The sequence below is a fragment of the Sinohyriopsis cumingii genome, chromosome 18, assembly GCF_028554795.1.
Source record: "Sinohyriopsis cumingii isolate HCF-2022 chromosome 18, ASM2855479v2, whole genome shotgun sequence".
Lineage (NCBI taxonomy): Eukaryota > Metazoa > Mollusca > Bivalvia > Unionida > Unionidae > Sinohyriopsis > Sinohyriopsis cumingii.
The window spans coordinates 5,952,102-5,973,137 of record NC_142978.1 but is presented as its reverse complement, the minus strand read 5'-3'; positions in this window follow the sequence as shown (position 1 = coordinate 5,973,137).

Below are 21,036 nucleotides of genomic sequence, written 5' to 3'. Positions count from 1 at the left end.
ATGCATACAAGCAAATATTTGCTTTCTTAAAATATTGTTATACCTGCATATCTGGTAACATAACTGAAACCACGGCAATGCATGGGAGGTATCCGACACATATTCTGTCAGAATGAATTTTATTTGTCGATCCCATTTTAATACTCAGCATTTTTAATATAAAATAAAAGATAAACGACGAAAGAGTTAAGTTACATTCTTGAATTATTACAATTTTCTTTGTAGAAAGTAGAAGCCGGCTTTTGTTTGACAGCTCAGTTTCGTCTGCATTCACGATTCTTCTTCTGCTGGGCAAAAATATCTCTAACGAGTCGATCGATCGGCTTATCACCGTACATGCGCAATGCAGATTTTACATTTTAATGATTTTGTTGATTCAATGACTATAGATAGGTTTTTACAGACTTTCTCCATTGTTTGCTCAAAAAAGAAGCTTTTATCGTGGAGCAGTTTAGTCCAATAAATCATCATCTAATCCTGTAATTGTATTTCGTGTGCTTTAAAATCTGATGTAACCTATTCATCAAACTGCAATTACGTCAGTCAGATCTGTCCGTAACACACACGCATTGGTCTTTCTTTAACACTTACCTGTATTTGTCGCGGCTCTTAGGTTACGGTCGGTTGAAGGGGCCTTTCAGCGATCTGTGAAACATATTTCAGTAATCTGATGCTGATATGGTGTAAATCCAAGTGGAATAGCATAGCTCCATCTCTCGTCATTTAAAACTACCGGACAATGTAGAAGGGAGTGTGTGTGTTGGATTTTTAACGTAGCTTTCACAATTTTTCAGTCTTATCGCTACGATGTCTGCATTGTGACAGTTTAAAGTGATGTCTAGCACTGGGGCATCATGCCGCAGACATGTAGCATGATGTCCCACCCAGTCACATTATCCTGACACCAGACCGAGCAGTCCTAACACTAACCTCTCAATACTGACAGCCTAGCGAGGCAGCTGTTAGTAATAATAATAATAATAATGACTTTGTATAGCGCCTAATCTTTAGAAGCTCTAAGCGCTTTAGAACATTAGACAACACCTATAAGATAAAAAAAAACATATATAATGATATGATTACAAAAACAAACACCATGAAATTAGAAAACATACCATTTTTGTAAGTGTTTGGTATGACTCGGCCGGGGATAGAACACACAACCTGCAGCATCCAAGGCTGACGTTCTTTTTTTTTTCACCGTCTTCTCTTAATAATGTAGCTCTGCTTCTCACCAAGCACAAACCAAACAAATAGATCTAATTTACCAAACTATGGATTCAAGCAGCAAACAACTTCTACAACTATTTTGAATTAACTCTCCACACGATCAACACATACATCTTATCCATAGGAACATAATAAAGAAAAGGATTGGACATCTGTCATCACATAATTTACTAGAATCACACCATTTACACAGCCGACGGGCGCAGATTATTATGATTCTCACTGCGCGGCTCTGATTTTCAAACCCGTTATGACAATTCGTCCGTACCCAACCAATTTAATAATCACGGGGACACGATTATTACCCACCCATTGTCTAGCACTGGGGCATCATGCCGCAGACATGTAGCATGATGTCCCACCCAGTCACATTATCCTGACACCAGACCGAGCAGTCCTGACACCAACCTCTCAATACTGAGAGCCTAGCGAGGCAGCTGTTAGTAATACTAATAATAATAATAATGAGGACTTGTATAGCGCCTAATCTTTAGAAGCTCTAAGCGCTTTACAACATTAAACAATACATATAAGATTAAAAAAAAACATACATAATGATATGATTACAAAAACAAACACCATGAAATTAGAAAACATACCATTTTTGTAAGTGTTTGGTATGACTCGGCCGGGGATAGAACCCACGACCTCCAGCATCCGAGGCTGACGTTCTAACCACTCGACCACCAGAGCGGTCTATATCGAAGGATAATTAGCTGTGCCATGGATACTAAGAAATCAATCAAATGCGACTACTGTCGTTCAAAAATGGCTGTTTTGGTCATATAACTTTAGTCTGATTTCACTCTGACATTTTAAATAGACCTCTTTGTATGCAGTCTGGAAGACGAAGCTGATGCAATTAAGAACCTCATATTAAAAGGAACATGAGGTCAGTTATGTTCTTTCTGCACTCAGTTGCTCTCGAGAAAATGTGCAGAGATGGGACAGGCTGATGCTGTTTAAAATTAACTAATTCAAATTACTGATGTTTGATTGACAAATGTAGCCTAACATCTTACAGATTACATATTATTACTCCCTGGTGTGGATCGAGGCTGATTAGCTAGCTACTTCATTCACCACTAGATAAACCAATAAATGTCAGTCTTTTTCGTTTTCTTTCTAACAAGACTAGATAACTAAGTTTTACCTACATGTGCAAGCACAGGTCATGTGTAAACATCTACATATCCTTTGTTGCCGGACCAGTCGGTTTTCAAATTTCCGCTTTGAATCTTTTATCCAGATAAGAACTTGAAGATATACTGGTAGCAATGTTCAATGTCTATAAAGAAATATTTTTCCTTAACTTTATTACATCTTTTTCTTCAACAAATACCCAAGATTTTCAAATTCTCCTTCATCAGGAAACGCTTCCGTGCAATTGTCGCAATTAGGCACTGTCCTCAGGAATGTATTTTCACTCAGATGTTGAAGAGGCAGTTTTTCATTGATTGCACAATTCTGATTGATTTCCTGTTTAGTAAAGTACATCAAATTGCCACGGTAAATGAGAACTACAAACACTCAGACAAAATGCCAGAATACTGAGTTCCGTGGATTTGTTTTAGAAATAAAGAGTGAAGCTCTGACCCTATTTTAAAGATTAACGCCCAGAAGAATATATATAATAGCTACAATTATCTCTGTTTTTACAGATGTTTTGCATAAATAATAAACATGAATAAGATTCGAGTAAAAAAAAAAACAACTAGAATAATTATATTATTTGTGTACAGCAAAATAACAGTTGAATCCTAGGTTTCAGCCACATTTGGCTTGAAACTGGCTCAGATTGGGTCATTTGTCAACTAATTTGGATGTATTTAACGATCATTCGAAAGTTACGTGCACCAGTACTATTGTATTCCTCTGCAAATTAAATAAGTCATTTGTGGATTGGACCAAATCAAAATTAATTATGAAATAATAGCACCTACTTGATCTTAGTCCATCTGTTTCCCATATTGAACAAAGAGACACCATCAGCACAATGGGGACAAACTACAATAATTCACGAGAGTCACATTAACAAGCTCAAAAAGGGATGCAATTTATTATAATACGCTTACATTTATCTTAAAGAAAGGCTTATTATTAATAAACCCGTCAATATCAACTATAGACGGTGCTTCATTAATGTCAGTAATAAATTCAATAACATCACCGTTTTCATTTAACAACTTTGCGTTTTCATTAAAGTCTTTCAGTACATCATAACATTGCTGGTCATCTACAGAAGGAGCAACTAAATACAATTTATCCCATTTCAACCACCTCATTATCAAATTAAGCAACAGTTGCTTCTTATCAGACCGGGACGGTCCAATTATGATCATTCGGATAGAATTTGGTAACGCTGCGTGATGTTTAACCGGCTCTTGTTTTCTTGTCGCTGAGAAATCAATTACATTCATGTTATAGAAATATAATAAATAATATGGATTTATATTGTGTGAAATGCAGGATGCGTACCCCAGCAAGTACACTGACAACTATTACAACAAATAATAACAGATCAGCAGTTACATGTAAGTGTGAACGATACGGTATAAAGAAAGTTAAGTTTATTTCTAATCCAAACAATATTTTAAAAAAGAGGAGGCAATATTGCCGCCCAGTTAGCCAAACTACCAGGAACTCCATGGGCTAAGTACCCAGGAGAAAAACACCTCCCAGGATATAATTGCTGTGGCTCTGGAACCCGACTTGATATCAGACTTGATAACCAAGATCAACCAAACCCCGGTGAGTATCCAATAAATGCTATTGATAAAGCGTGTCATGCTTATGATGTAGCTTATAAAAGAAAAGATCTGCAGCATAGGCACATAGCAGATGTGAAATTAATTCACGCGCTAAATTCCATAGAAAAAATAAATCTTTCAAAGAATCATTAGCTAATTGGTTTGTGAGATCTGCAATGAAGGGTAAGCTTGTATTGGGAAACGGAGTTTCCTAAGCTGGTAATTATTCATCCGATTATTGAAATAATGGAGTTGATTTATTATTCCTCAAGAGGATACTGGAATGGTAGAGCAGCGATTAGTTAACTCGCTGAAGCAGCAGGTGTCGAACGTTCTACTGCTGAAAAATGGTTAGCCCGACAGGCAATATGGCAAATTTAACTACCACCGCTTAAAACAATACAGTACGCACATTTTGATGTTAGCGTTCCTAATGACATTCATCAGGCTGATATTTTATTTCTACCACATGATACTATCAAAATTGGAAGACGTCCAGTAATATACAAGTACGCGTTAACTGTCGTTGATGTTGCAAGTAGATATAAAGAAGCAGAGCCATTATCAACAAAGACAGCTGATGAAGTAGCTTCTGCGTTTGAACTAATTTATCGACGTGGTGGTCTACGATGGCCAAAGCTGCGACAGGTTGATCCTGGCAAAGACTTTCAAGGTGAGCAGCAGAGAGGGCGAACAGACTACTTGTCTGAAACGTAATTTGCTTAAAATATAAGCTTCTTCCAAAATAAAAAAAAAAAGCGTCGACGTAAAAAAGAGTCGACACTGTACTGAGAAAATATCTCCGGGGTTTGTTTAATTAATATTATTTAATTATCATAATAATACACAATAATGTCGTTGGTGATTTTTTTCTAGTTTATTATGTACGTGCTTTACGCAATTACGTCTTCGTGAGGTCCCGCTCTCTCTGCTGCTATAATTAAATCATTATGTTATAATAAAATGGTACATCCGGAATCTTATACTGCAAGGATAGCTCGAGAACGATTAGAAGCAATCAAAAAATTTCTTCCTGTCAGAGACTCATTTAGAAAAAAACTTGCAAGCGCAGCAACAATCACAAGTTGAGTAAGAAGAAGACACTAAAATACTATTTAAACCCGTCACTGCAGCTACTAAGAAAGCTGCAGAGGCTGTTGAAAAAACTATATGGGGAGATATTAAGGAGGAAGATGAGAAGAGGAAAAAGGGTATTTTTCCAGTATTAGAACAAACTGCAGCGCAGACTGAAAAAATAGCAAGAAGAACCAAACAAACAAAAAAGATTTTACGAGATCTTCCAACTGATATAGCTGCAGCTCAACCTCCACCCGTTGGTGAAGATATTGGAGAACTTCGTACTGAAGTCGCCGACGTGAGAAAAGAACTTGCACCTGAACCCGAACCAGTAGAAGAAAACTTAGAATTGATTGCAAGATTTAAAAAAGGGGTTGTCGAAGATATTAGAAATACTAAAAGAGAAAAATTACCCGAAAAAAATATTATTTTATATATCTAATAAATCTGATATTTTAAAACCCAGTCATGAAAAAGTAAGTGATGATTATCTTATTAAATGGATATATCGCGTATATAGAAACAAAAAACAAGCTAGATATGATGATTTAGAATACAAAAATCTTGATAAAGAAGTAAAAAGACTTTATAGAGAGAAAATAAAACAACTAGAACAACAACAACTCTCCCAGCAGGAACGTTCATATCAACTTCCTCCACCTCTGCAACAGATAGAACAACAACAACTCTCCCAGCAGGAACCTTCATATCAACTTCCTCCACCTCCGCAACAGAGAGAACAACAACAATCTTCTTCACCGCAGTAAAAGTTGAAGTCGGGACTTAAAAAGTTTAAAGAGCAACTTAAAAAAATAGAAAAAGAAAAATCACCCTTAAGACTATTTAAGAAAACAACAGAAAAAGGAGCAACGGGGAGTGGTCTGGAAAATAATTTTGTTTGTCCTGATAATATCCTCAATGATGTGTCACGGTTAGAAGTTCTCATGGGGGAAAACGTGCCAGAAATAAGTCACCAGAAATAACCAATGAAGCAGCTGAAATTTGTCGGCGATTATTTCAGGGTGGTATCATGGATATCGGCGTTTACCGAGAACTTATCGATGAGCTTGTTGATGATTACAGTGACTAGTTGTTAGATAAATGGTAAATAAAATAAGATGATAGTACACAATAATCATCGTAAACCCGTACAGGTCAGAGCGGTAAACTCACGATTACCAATCTACAGAGCTATTTACGGAGATGGACTTGGTGATGTTGTACAAGGATCATTTACAAGGATAACTCCAAAAGTAGCACCTGTTGCAAAACAATTATCAATGAAAGCTATTGATATTGTTCGTGAACAAACTCCTGGCGCAATTGTCAATGTTGCTGGTAAGGCGTTCTTGGCGATCAAAGATAGACTAGCACGATTAATGCGACGAAGATCACAACCAGTAAAATTACCAAGTACTGAAATTATGCCCGCAGACGAAAGTAAAATAATAAATCAAGCTGCAAATCAAAAACTGTCAGCGTTAGCAGATCAAGGACTCGATGAACCAAGGAATAATATTTCAAGCTTGATATCAGGAAGTGGAAAATAATTATAATAAAATGTTCAAGCGCGTATCCGACGAAGCATTTGATATGGAAAAACCTGTCCTTAAAGATGAATCGGTACGTGATTATCAGTTTTATTCTTATGACGCACGAACACCAGATCAACGTGGAGGAAGAATTGAACTACAAGTTCATGACACAAGTAGATAATTTTTACCCGTTGAGGCTTTTATTGAGGTAGAAGGTACAATTGTAAAAACGGATAATACTAATTACGCAGATGCAGTAAAAGTTGGTTTTGTCAACAACGGGATCATGGCATTATTTGAGAGCGCCACATATATGATCGATGGAAAAAATATTGAATCAATTCAGAATAATGTCGATGTTGCTACAACAATACTAGGATTAGCAAGATATTCTGATGATTATACAAGATCAGCAGCTCCCACAATGATGTTTGTGAAAGATAATTCTGGTCACCCTGAAAGTGATCCGTATAATATAAGACGACCAAAAAAAAACAATGCCCCTGCCGATGATGCTAATGTGGCGCCAGTAGTTAATAGTTTTAACCCAGATTTCAACTTGGGATTTGCAACGCGTAAAAATATGTTGCTAGGAGCCAATAGAAGTTTTTCATGTACAATTCCACTATCGCATATTTTTGGATTTTGTAGAAATGTTAGAAAGGTTATTTTTGGAGCTAGACACACGGTTGCTCTTGTAAGAAAGAGTGATGATAACGATGCTCTGTGGAGATCTGGTGGTGATGCTGGTAAAGTAGTATTATCGAAACTATCGTTGTGGATGCCAGTAATGACTCCAACGATCGCAGAACAAAATTTGATTTCTTTCATGGACACTTGTGGTAAATCCTTGTTGTCATGGTTAACAACAAGCACGGATAGTATACAACCTAACGTTAACGGTCAGTTTACATGGCATATAGCATCACAAAAAGGTGTTTCTGCACCACGGCATATTTTTATTGCGTTTCAGAACCGCGATCGATTAGGTAATAAAGAACGTACTCATATCATATTTGATAAACTAGGTATCACAGATATTTCTTTACGGATAAACGGACAACAAGAACCAACAGAGAATATACAACTAAGCTATGAACAAAATCATATAGGACGTGTATATCATCGATTGATGTCATTCATGGGACGTGATCAAAATGTAGATACTGGGTTGCAAATATCACAACATGATTTCAGAACTTTGTATCCGATTTATTTTTTTTCACTGGAGCATCTTGATCTATCAAAACAATCTGTCGTTGATATACATCTTAAAGCAACGTTAAATACAGGTGGTATTGATTATAGAGCAATCGCGGTTATACTTAGTGACAAAGCCATGTTGCTTGAAGGTGGTAGTGGTCGAATGAGAGTCGTTGATGCATAAGTGGAAAATCTTTAATCATTATTTGGAGCGTGGCAAGTATTTATCATAAAATGCCATATCATCACGTTAGTGTCAGTCTGACTTCTGGTCAGATTAAAAACCTTCAATCGAATTCAGCAAAAAACTGCGGAATGAAAATATCACTAAAGCGAGTTCAGATCACGAGTGGTCAAAATAAACTATCATTATCAGAACGTCAACTTAAACATTTCAACGACGCTAAACAATCAAAAACAGGCGTCAAACTTAATCTCTCTACGGGTGCGATTAAGGACTCAATTAAAACCGGTGGTATTTTTCCACTTCTCGCGGCTATTCCAGCGTTAATAGCTGCTGCCGCTGCAGCCGTAGCAAAAGCAGCCGCATTAGGTGCTGTTGGAACAGCTGCTGGAATGGCTCTAAAGAAAGCAACAGGAAAGGGGTACAAAAAAAAGGGACGCTGCTTAAGATTACCGGGATCTCGTTGGGAAAGAGGTCTGAGGCTTCCAGGATCACTTCGTTAGATGCTGCAGCATCAAATTTTGATTTACTTGATGCTGCTAAACGATTAAAAATAAAAAACTTCAGAGGTGTATTTATGCGAGATCAATTACCGAAACTACCGAACAAACTCGAAACAGGTATTATTAATCTTGACTCGAATTTAGGACCCGGTACTCATTGGGTATCATACGCGGTTGATCCACGTGGAATCGTTTATTTTGATTCATACGGGTTAGCTCCACCCATTGAATTTATCAAGTATATTGCACCACTTCACGCGCAAGTTTGGTATTCAACGCTACCCACACAAACAATGACAGATCCGCCAATATGCGGCCGTGAAGCAATTAATGTACTTAACGCTATATCAAAATCATCCAAACCGCCACATAAAGTCGTGAATGATTATACAAGCAACCAATTCGTTTTAAACAGATCTTAGATCTTAGATCTTATATAATGGTTGATATTTACGGAAGAAGATCTTCACCCGTTAAGAAAAAATCCGGCGACGTTGATCTGTCGAAGTACGCGACTAAAGATGAACTCGCTGATATCATGAATCTTGCTGTAGTTGACCCAGATGAGGTTGTTATTTTTCAGGATCGATCTGGTAATCTAAAAACCAGCAATATCAAATGGAATGATATAATTCGACGAGTACTCGGCGCGGTCACGGATAATATCCCTGTGTTTACTGATAGCGGCAGAATCAGGGATTCAAGTATATCGTTTACAACCATCAGAGATCAAATTACGACAAGTGTTGCTAATCGCGTGAAAAATACCGGTGACACAATGACGGGTGAACTCAGCATGAACGGGAATAAGATAACAGTGCTAAGAGATCCAACATCCGACGAAGACGCAGCAACAAAAAAATACGTCGACGTCAACTACAACACCGTAGATGGTAAACTATCCACGTTGCGGGCCGAGTATGACGTTCACACAAACGCGTTCACAAATCTTCGCAGAAATTTTAGAAAAATTAATAAAACCGCAGATGAATTTTTTGGTAATCCGTTGACCGTTGACATAAAACTCTTTGATATCAAGACGAACATCGACACGATCAAACAAACACAGCAAGACATCGTAGCGGGGATTCCTGAGATCGTTAATAAAACCAGTTTAATTAAAATTTCAGCTGGAATAACTCCCGGGCATATTACCAACATAGCATGCACAGTCTCATCGGGATTCGCAACATGGTCGCAGCAAAATGAAAATATTAAATATACCGCAACAGTCACTGACCTGTACAGGCTGTTTGTGTTCAGTGCTGCAAAATTTGAAATATTTACAACGTATCCGTGGCGTCATTCAACTGATAAGTTTTCCGGGGTTGTATCTGTTATATTAAACAAGGGAACCGAAGAAATATTTATTCTGGAAGCAGCTGGTAAGAAATTAACCGCAACATCTTATTGGTGGTGTTTGGAATTTGTAGCTGAAACACCTCAATTGGTTACTGCATAAAATATAATGAGTACCTCAATCAACGTTCAAAAATTTAGGTACAATCAAGCGCGTTAATGGCAGGCAGCGTTGAAAGATCGAGTCGAACAATATACAGTAAAAGTAAAGAAATATCTACGACGACTAGTTATCGTCGACGTAATCGTTTATTCAGTGTCCGCTGTTGTTGCTGCAACCGGTGTGATATTATCAACAATAACAATGATGACACCAGTAGCTGTAACTATTTGTATTTCAGCTACAACAACGATTGCAGGTGTGTTCAATATCATTGTAAAAAAATATGTACTTGCACGAATGAAAAGTTATCCGATTACATGATAAAATTACATACAGCGACGGTCGCATACTCGAAGTTATCTTCGTTGTTATCAGCGAGTCTCAGTGATGGAATTATATCTGATTTTGAGTTTTCAGAGATGATTAAAATATAGAACTGCGCTGGTATTAAAGGTACGAGTATTAATAATGACGGAATTACTTCAGCAGATCGTGACGAACACAACCCCGCACAAGACCACGATGATCTCGGTAAGCTCGATTAATCCTGAATTTAGCATCAATTTTCCAACTGCGATTCGCGCAAATGAAATTGCACTAGCGTTATTACGAGTATACCATAGTTGGCCAAATATCAGATCGAAATCATTTAATTGTACACCAGCAAATAATTCGCTTGTATTTGCTAATAAGAATGAACCTGATGGAACACCTGACTGGGTTGTTGTTGGAATACCAACTGGTAGTTATGAGATCGAACAAATCAATGAGGAATTTGCGCGTAGAATAAAATCAATAACCGGAAAAGAATCAAAAATATCGATTAACGTTCATGAGCCGACGCTATCTTCTGCGGTTGAGATACATTCTCCTCATTATGCCGTTGATATTTATCAGTCCACGATAAGATCCGAACTAGGCTGCCGCATGTTCCCCCAGTGCATGAAGGACCACCAGAACCAAAATTAATTGAATTTCTCACTGACGATGCCAAGTTTATAATAACTCCAGAATACCGAAATTTGTATCCATGGACTGGTAGGGATAATTATATTTCGAAAGATGGTAAAACATATCATATGGTACGTTTTTCTATCATTGATTTTGATTAAAAAAACTTCAACTAATATTGTTTATGAAAGAGATTTCAGATCAAGGGCTAACGAAATTAGAACTGAATACACAACTACATTAACGACATTAGCACGTTTATTTAAAAACTATATCCTGGAGTATCCCAATATCAATCTAAAACATCAGATCATTGCAACGATACAACATTTAAATCAAATTGTATTAGATCTTAAATATTTTAATCAGATTATTATTGAAGTAATAAATGCTAATAATTACATAGATACAGGAGAAAAAAATAGTATCAAACAAGCATATATTGATCATTATAAAATAACTGAAGCAGATTTATTAAATTTTACACTACCAGGATTTGAAACCGGCGAATTGATAGGATCACTTAATGATATCATTAATGAGAACTTTCCTAAAATACTCGATGCATGGAGAAAAATGGCCCCACCAGCAACTGTTCTTAGATACAATAATGATCCATACGGGGGCGGCAGACATTCCTCCCGGAATCGTTAATATAGTTTGTGATGTGATCGATGGTAGCTATCAAATAGATCTCGGAAGATCAAATAAGGCTCAACAAGGATACGTTTTATACACGTTCACACCACAAGTTCCCCCTGGGGATTTGATCGTGCAAGAGCCAACCAATCCTGTTTATCTACGCACACACAATCAGTATTTGTCACGAATAAATTTCAAACTCACAGACCACATATGACGATTAATTGACCTGCGTGGGGAACTACTAATTGTCAATCTGTATGTAAGATCGTAGATCTTTATCTTGTCGTAAGATTTTTATCGTAGATTTTTCAGAAATATTGTATTTATTCTGAAATATTTTATTTTATCAGAAATATTTTATTTTATCAGAAATATTGTATTTTATCAGAAATATTGTATTTTATCAGAAATATTTTATTTTATCAGAAATTGAAATGGTGGTTCATACTCAAAATCGTGTAAATCGATCAGTTTTGCAAAAATACTACAAAAAAATCTTATTATTTTGAAGTATTTTATTATTATTCTGAAATACATTATTTTAGCAGAAATTGATATGGTGATTGGTACTCAAAATCATGCAAATCGATCAGTTTGTTAATTTTGAGTAGTAAATGGGTACTCAAAATCGTGTAAATCGATCAGTTTGTTAATTTTGACTAGTAAATGGGTACTCAAAATCGTGCAAATCAATCAATTTTATAATCCTGATATGCAGTTAGGTACTCAAAATTAAAAAAAAAAATATTTTATTATTATTCAGAAACATTTTTATTTTAGCAGAAATATTTTATTATTATTCTGAAATATTTTATTTTAGCAGAAATTGATATGGTGTTTGGTACTCAAAATGATACAAATCAGTTTGTTAATCCTGATATGGTGTTTGGTACTCAAAATGATACAAATCGATCAGTTTGTTAATCCTGATATACTGTTTGGTACTCAAAATGATACAAATAAATCAGATTTTATGGAAAATACAATATTTCTGATAAAATAAAAATATTTCTGCTAAAATAAAATATTTCAGAATAATAATAAAATATTTCTGATAAAATAAAATATTTCTGATAAAATAAAATATTTCAGAATAAATAAAAATATTTCAGAATAGATATAAAATTTTACACGTGGTCAGCGTTGACAGGGACCCCAGTTACCGAAAATTTCATTATCATTTTCACCAGAATTATTTTGTACTACTTCACCAGTAACGAAGTTACTTTGGATCGTTTCACCAGTAACGAAGTTAATCGCTGACATAATTTTTTTAAAATTGTCTTATACGAGTATTAATCGTTTTCTTTGCCTCGTATTCGTTGGATAACTCCGATCTAATTTTTTCTACTGCGGCAGAGAGAGGAGCGAATTCCTTGACCTGATCATCTTTTACTGCAGTTAATGACCGGAACATCGCCGCCTGAATTCGTTTTCTGAACTTGTATTCAGACGACAGTGTAAAACCACATCATTTTTACGTTCTTGTATGATTTCAAAATCAGAAATAATCTTTTCAGGATTCAGTTCATCAGATATATTAATACTGTCTTTTTCTAATTTTTTAATAGCAACAATTACATCATTGATATTTTCATGGTTCATTATTTAGTATATATATTTAAAAGAAAAAATATCCCTTATGAACCTCTATTCGAGTATTTTAGCAAGTTCAACGGGCACAGCACAACATATAGTATTTACAAGGACAGTACAACCCAGAACTCGTAGCTTGCCACCGCATTCTACCAAGTTCAATGGGCACACGAAACACTACCCCCTACGAGAGCCCCTAACCCGTCAAACAACGGTCTAGAGGCCCAAGAGGGTGCGGTGAGGACAGCACAACATATAATCCCCATAACTCCTAGGTTACCACCGTATTCTAGCAAGTTAGAGGATACACGGAACACAACACGTAGTATTTACATATTTGCAAGGACAAACACCAATCCCCATAACTCCTAGCTTACCACCGTATTCTAGCAAGTTTAGAGGATACACACAACATATAATCTTAATTAAGGACGGCACAAACATACACTGAATGAATATTTACAATGAATGAATGACGGTACAAACATACAATGAATGAATATTTACAATGAATGAATGACTGCACAACATACACGTTCAATAGATTTTGACACCCACCCATATAATCAGCCCGTGGGTGATACAAAACATGTTTGAATTTGAGAGATTATCCCGAATCAAGCCTTGGAAAACAAGTAAATTCAACCTTAACAGGATATCTCCTGACGTGCCGATACGAGATCTGGTTGATCGAAAAAATAAAGGTTTGATCGGAAATATTCACGACGCCAAGAAAGAATTTCACGCAGATGGTGCATCTCAGAAACAGATAACTGGATTATTCGTGACAAATATGATCCCGTCCACGGTTATAAAAAAACTGTCACACTAAGTAGAAATCCCAAACCAGGTCTATTGAACGGTATTGACAAACCGTATTATGAGCGAGCGTATCCTATAACAGCAATTATTTATGGAATCTATGTGATAAGCGAAAAACCTAGCGTTGATAAACTGGCGCCGATGAAATTTTCAAAAATAAATTGTGTAGCTGAACGAGTAATAGAACATTTTACAAACGCGGCCCGTGGAAACGGTTTAACAGATAAAAGACGTAAAATAATAAATGAGTGGGGCGAAACAGTTAAAGATACCGGGGCGTCTATCAAAGATGTCACTGAGTTAGGAAAAAGATTAAAATTCCCAATAACCGTAGCGACGATAACAGGAGAGATTTTGTAATCAAAATATAAATCAAAAGGAGCTTCGATCGAAATTATTGATCATAACGCACACGCGTGCACTAGCGCAGTATCAGTGTTTCCACGAAATCGAACTGTTAAATTTTATGATGATAACATGTTTGATTTTATTAACAAAATAAGTAAAAACGATCCTGTGTCAGTGTGGTTATTTAAGAGCTCAGATGATGAAAAATGTGACCAATTTGTGCGACCTAACGGTGAAATATATCGTAAAGAATCCCTTCATGAAGAAATGAAAAATCTTGCTCAAATATATTCAGAAAACATTGATGAGTTGCTCAGCAACTGTTTTACTGTTCCATCTGTTGCAGCTCATGTTGCTAGAGAAAAAATTGTGGAAACCAACCCGAAATGAATTTCTTTCGGATATACAATCAAGCTGTGTCGAGTGTGGCCACGGCGGATTGTGGAATACCAAATATAATTACAACGAAATGATATCTGTTGATATGGTTGCGTGTTATCCAGGAAGTTTTCTCGGATACGGAGATTTTTCTAATTATTTTGCAAAGTTCGGTCATCCAACACATGAAATGACGCGAGTATCGATAAATGGACCATTGCCGGATTTTGACCTAACTGGATTTGCTTGTGTTGAATCATTCGAGTTTGCTATGGATCTTCATACGATATGTTATGTTTGGTTTGGTAGACATTCTTTAGAAAAACGCTGGGCACCAATAGTTTTATTACGATATATGCTCGATTGTGCGATATTGGTATCGTTGGTGGTTAGTGAGGCAATTATATCATATAAGAAACAAACCGAGGTTTGGTTACCACCGAGGGAAAATATCAGTCTCAATGAGGTCATTAAGGAATTTAGAGAAAAATGTCCCGATGCTTTCAAGGATGATATCATCAAAGAAGCTCCTAGAATCCTCGAGATTAAACTCAATAATAGCGATAAAACAACAACAGATCTTGGAAGAAAAATAATAGGAAAGTTTGCTCAAGGTGGAGCATATCATCATAAACAACGTTATGCACGATTAATACTGGATGATACCGAATACGATTTTATAGTTGCTGATGCAGCAGCGAGAAATATATTCATAAACCGCGAGGATGTTTATTTATCAAATGAAACACGATTAGGTACGATTGTAAGCTATATGGATGGAGAATCGCCTCAGCATACGCATTTAAGATCATCGATGTTGGCCTACGTGAGCATAAACTTGCTATCTATGATAAATAAATTTTTCGATACCGCAGTTAGGGTTGCAACGGATTCGTTCTACATCGATAAGAAATATGGAACGTTGTTGGATGATTTTACGGACGATAATGCACCGTGGGGTTCATCGAGAATAAAGAAAGAAAATATACTTGATTATTCAGAATCAGCAGATGTTACGATCAAAGATGATTATTATAAAAATCAACGATCAAATATATCATAGACAACTTCGTTGTTACCATCGGTATATGATCCAATAGCTAGATATAAAACGATATACATAAACGGATCGGGTGGCTCAGGTAAAACCACTCGAGCGATCGAACTATTTCAGAATTTAGATATGATCGTGCTGACACCAACACATAGACTCGCGCGAGAAATGAAACAACGAGGAGTACAATCATGTACTTATCACAGCTTCTTCCGATGGAAGGGTAATACATGGACATCTTTAAGGATGGGCGAGAAATACATTCCAAGGATCATCATTTGGGATGAAATATGCACTGTGCCGTTGGAAACATTAAAAACATTTCTAGATTGGTTATTAACAAGAAATACTTCTGTGATAATGTGCGGCGATCACGGTCAACCACCACCCTTAGTTGGACCATGTCCACATGGATGGCTAAAAAACTTTGTCGATTATTACGAAGAAATGAATGATAATCATAGAGCACTTGATGCAACGTTGAAACAGTTTAAAAAAATTGATCAGACTACAACCGAATAAAATTCAGTGTGAAGTAATGCGTGGAATAATTTCAGAAACACCCATGAACGACTTTCTGCAGACGTGGAGACCAAACGATTTGATAGTTGCAAGTAGAAAGACAGTCAGTGACACACTTCAACGAGAGTTGTTTCAGTTACAGCGAGAAAAGTTTCCAACGTTGCCAGTTCCGTTATATTATCGACCAGCAGATACACGACGACATAAATATTGACGTTGATATACCAGGACAGACCGAGTCAAGGAAACAGAATCTTGTGCTGAATGATATTGTCGCAGTTGATGTTGATGTTGTTGAAGATGCTCTACGTGCTGATAAATCCCCGTGGACGCTTGGATACGCAATGACGATTCATTCATCTCAGGGATTAACTATTACTGATACAGTTGTTTGGATCGTTGATGATCACATCGAATAGTCGAACTTAGTTTATCTTGCAGTGTCTCGAGTTAGAAAAATATCTCAATTGAGACGAATCGTCATGGACTCCTCAGTGATGAATGATGACATTGACAATGATATAATAAGAAAACAATTAGCTGGTTATAAACAATCTGATAAAAAAAATAATCGCGATTTTGATCTCGACGTTGAATATATCAGCACGTTGAAACAACAACAGAATAATCATTGTGCAATTTGTAATTGTGTATCTGAAAAATGATCCAAGACAATTTACCGTAGGCAGAAAAAATAACAATCTTGGTCATACACGAGAAAATATCATGTTGACCTGTCTTGAGTGTAACCGACGTAGATGTGCTAGTTAAGTGATCGCGGTGGTAATTGTGTATCCTCGGGAATTACTTGTAATTGTTCACGTACAAATCCACGTTGAGGAGCAGTTGAATCCAGCCTGTAGATTGCGGGTCTACCTGAGGATCTTGTTACGGTGGATATCTTATGTGTGGTAACACTCCAAATAGGATCAGTAGCTCTTTTTTCACCATCTTCGAGTCCACCGGGCTCGTATAAATACCTGACAGTGATATTACCTAATACTGGTTGTGCTGAAAGATCACGTTGTTGTGTAGGCATATTTTTTTTGTAATTGCGCTAATAGGTTTCATGTCGGTTGTTCGAGTTACTTCATTATTTAACGCTGCTATCACACTTGGTAATCTTGCACCCATTCGCGAGATCTCGTATCCTGAATAAATTCCTTCGCGTATTGATATCCAAATAACCGCTCAGCGAGTGTTCGATTAAATCGTTCAACAATTGCCTGATCACGATGAATTGCAGCATGTCCTCGTCGTATTTCGACATTATGTTGTTTCGTCAACGATGATACTGGACCAAGACATTCTTTGCCAGAATCAACCTGTAGCAGCTGTGGCCATCGCAGACCACCTCGTTGATAAATTCGTTTAAACGCATCGGCTACCTCAGCAGCTGTTTTCGTTGATAGCGGTTCTGCATCTTTATATCTACTTGCGACATCAACAACAGTTAGTGCGTACTTGTACGTTTTTCTACGTACAGTATCATGTGGTAAAAACTGAATATCAGCTTGATGAACTTCATTAGGAACACTGACATCGAAATGTGCAAAGTGAATTTGCTTAGGTGGCGGTAGATAAATTTGCCATATTGCCTCTTTGGATAACCAAGCTTTAGCAGTAGAATGTTTAACCGCTGATGCATCAGCGAGTTTACTAACTGCTGCTTTACCTTTCCAGTATCCAATTGGTGAATAATAAATTGATTCCATTTTATATATTACCAGCACCTAGCGCTAATTTACCTTTCATCGCAGATCTTACTAACCAATTAGTTAATTTTTCTTTGATATTTTTATTTTTTATAGAATCTAGCGCATGAATTAATTTCACATCTGCAATATGCCTATGTTGTAGATCATTGCTTTTATACGCAACATCATGAGCATGACATGCTTTATCAATAGCGTTTATCGGTTCCTCGCCTGGTTTTGGTTCATCCTGATTATCAAGCCTGATATCGAGTCGAGTACCAGGACCGCAATAATTATATCCTGGTAGATGTTTTTCTCCTGGGTATTTGGCCCACAGAGTTCCCGGTAATTTTGTTAATTTTGCTGCAATATCACCTCCGCGTTGCTTTTTTTTTTACTTGACTTTGACTTTGGCTTTGGCTTTGTTTTTGACTTTGGTTTGGGTTTTGACTTTGGTTTTGGTTTTGGTTTTTCACCTGACTGCACTGACTTGTCAGTAGAGATAAATTTGAATTTCTTTGTACCACACCACGTACACTTACCCGTAACTGCTGATCTATTATTTTTTGTAGTAATAGTTGTTAGTGTATCCGTTGGGGTACGCGTCTTGCACTTCACACAATATAAATCCATAGATATTTTATACAGCATGGATATAATTGATTTCTCAGCGAAAAAAAAAAACGAGAACCTGTCAAACACCATCCTGCGTTACCGAATTCAATTAGAATGATAATAATTGGCCCATCTCGAAGTGGAAAGACACAGTTGTTACTTAATCTTATAATGAGATGGTTAAAGTGGGATAAATTGTATTTGGTAGCCCCGTCAGTTGATGATCAACGATGTTATGATGTGCTCAATGATTTTAATGAAAACGCGCGATTACTGGATGACGATGTTATCAAGTTTATAACCGATATTGATGAAGCACCATCAGTTGATTCCATAGACGGATTTGTTACTAATTTGGTTGTATACGACGATGTGATGCTGGATAAACAAACAAACCCAGCTAGAATATTTTCTCGAGGTAGACATAAAAACACTGATGTCATTTATGTTACTCAACGATACACACAAATACCAAAAGTGATCAGAGATAACTGTAATATTTTAGATGTGTTTAATGGAGTTGATACACACACGATGAGAAATATTCATCAAACTTGGTGCAGCGGTGACATGGATATAATTAAATTTAAAAACTTCTTTTCAAAAGCGCAAGCTACTCCACATGGATTTATAACAATAGCACTACATGATCCCAGAACAAGATATCGTGTAGGTCTTGATAAAATATTTGGATGAATAGCAGCAGAGAGGGCGGGACCTCACGAAGACGTAATTGCGTAAAACTCGTGCATAAAAAACTAGAAAAAATCACCAACGACAATGGAGTAATATTAATTAGACAAACCCCGGAGAGATTTTCTCAGTAAAGTGTCGACGCTTTTTTTATGTCGGCGCCTTTTATTTTTTTATTTTGGAAGAAGCTTATATTTTAAGGAAATGACGTTTCAGACAAGTGGTCTGTTCGCCCTCTCTGCTGCTAGGTGTAGTATCAACGTTGATGAAGCAACATGTCAAAATACGACGAGGACATGCTTCTATATTCACCCCGATCAGGCAATTGTTGAACGATTTAATCGAACACTTGCTGGGCGGTTATTTGGATATCAATACGCGAAGGAAATAATTCAAGATACTAGATCTCGCGAGTGGGTTGCAAGATTACCACATGTAATAGCTGCATTAAATAATGAAGTAACTCGAACAACTGCCATGAAGCCTATTAACGCGATCACAAGCACGTATATACCAATGCAACGACGTCATTTTTCAGCGCAGCCAGGGCTAGGTAATGTGACTCTAAGATATTTATATGAACCCGGTGAACTTGAAGGTGGTAAAAAAATGAGCAACTGATCCTGTCTGGAGTATTACAACACATAAAATTTCCAAAGTGGTAAGATCTACTGATAGACCCGCACAATCTACAAACTGGATTCAACTGCTCCTCAACGTTAAATAATGAGATTACTCGAACAACCATCATGAAACCGATTAGCGCAGTCACAATAAAACATACCCGTACAACGACGTGATTTTTCAACACAGCCATTATTAGGTAATGTTATTGTAAGATATTTATATAAGCCCGGTGAACTTGAAGGCGGTAAAAAAAAAAGAGCGCCTGATCCTATTTGGAGCATCACGACACACAAGATATCTACCATAACAAGATCTACTGGTAGAACAGCAATCTACAGACTGGATTCAACTGCTCTTCAACGTGGATTTACATGTGAACAATTACAAGTAATTCCCGAAGACACGCAATTACCAGCGCGATCACTTAACTAGCACCCCTACGTCGATTACACTCGCGACAGGTCAACATCGTATTTTCACGTATATGACCGCGACTACTATCTTTTCTATCTACCGTAAATTGTCTTGGATTATTACTCGAGTACTGCCATAACATTACACAACTGCAGCTCGCACAATGACTATTCTGCTAATGTTTTAGCGCTATGATAAATTCAACATCGAGATCAAAGTCTCCTTTTTGGTCACTTTGTTTATAACCGGCTAATTTTTTTTTCTTACTATATCACTATCGAGGACATCATCAATAATTTCTGTAGCGTCTATGACAATTCTCCTCAGCTGAGATATTTTTCTGACTCGGGACACTGCGAGATAAACTAAGTTTGACCATTCGACACGATCATCGACAATCCAAACTCGAGTATCAGAAATTGGTTAACCCCTGAGATGAGTGAATTGTCATTGCGTATCCTAACGTCCACGGAGATTTATCAGCGTGTATCGCATCCTCAACAACACTGTCATCAACTGCGACAACATCAGTTAATACTAGATTCTGTTTCTCAGTCTGCCCTGGTATATGAACGTCGATATTCTGTCGTCGTGTATCAGCTGGTCTATAACACAATGGCACACGTAGATCTGAAAATTTTTCTTTATGCTTTTCAAATAACCGCTGTTAAAGTGTATTTCGAACTATCTTTCTACTTGCAACTATCAAATCATTTGGTCTCCACGTTTG